Here is a 717-nt window from a genome sequence, read left to right as displayed (position 1 = left end):
AGTATCAATTCTTCGCACGACACGGCGTGAAACGAGATGAAAATTTTGAGGGGTCCAACGTCCCAATTGATGAGCGTTTACCAACTCGCCAAAAATCACGTTCTAACAAAAATTTCATTTGCATATTTCTTTAATTTCACGTGAGTTATTCATTTTCATCGCCCTCTACCGAACGAAAGATATATTGAAATTTTACGGTCACCCAGCCAAACTGCTGGCCGCCATCAACTAGTGAGTTATGCAATGGTGGACGTACATAGAAAATTTAACGCTTACTATTGATTTATATGATTGTTGTTCTCATTATTATAAAAATTTAGATAAAAAAATATGCAATCATAGATCGCTATTGTAAAAACATGCCACTCAAAAGAATTGTTCACCACGGGGCACCATAGCTCGCCCGCCAAGCCCTCTTTAAATCCTCCGCTGAATGGGTCCAGTAACAAACTACCAGCTTAATTCACCACTACCTCAGCATCACATTCCAAAAAATATTTAAGTTATAGCGCGCGTGTGTTCATGATTACTAGTCTGTCGATGTAACTTAATAGATCGCTAAAAAGTCTAAATTTCCGCTATTTAATTACACTTCTGCATGATCAGGAGACGCTACTAACAAACTTACCAGCTTAATTCACCACACCAGTCTGTGCCACATTTCAGAAAATTTGAACTATAGTAACACATAAACATGATGATAACATTCGGCCGATT

Source organism: Helobdella robusta (genome assembly GCF_000326865.2).
Source record: "Helobdella robusta unplaced genomic scaffold HELROscaffold_22, whole genome shotgun sequence".
Taxonomy (NCBI): domain Eukaryota; kingdom Metazoa; phylum Annelida; class Clitellata; order Rhynchobdellida; family Glossiphoniidae; genus Helobdella; species Helobdella robusta.
Note: the sequence above shows the minus strand (reverse complement) of the source record.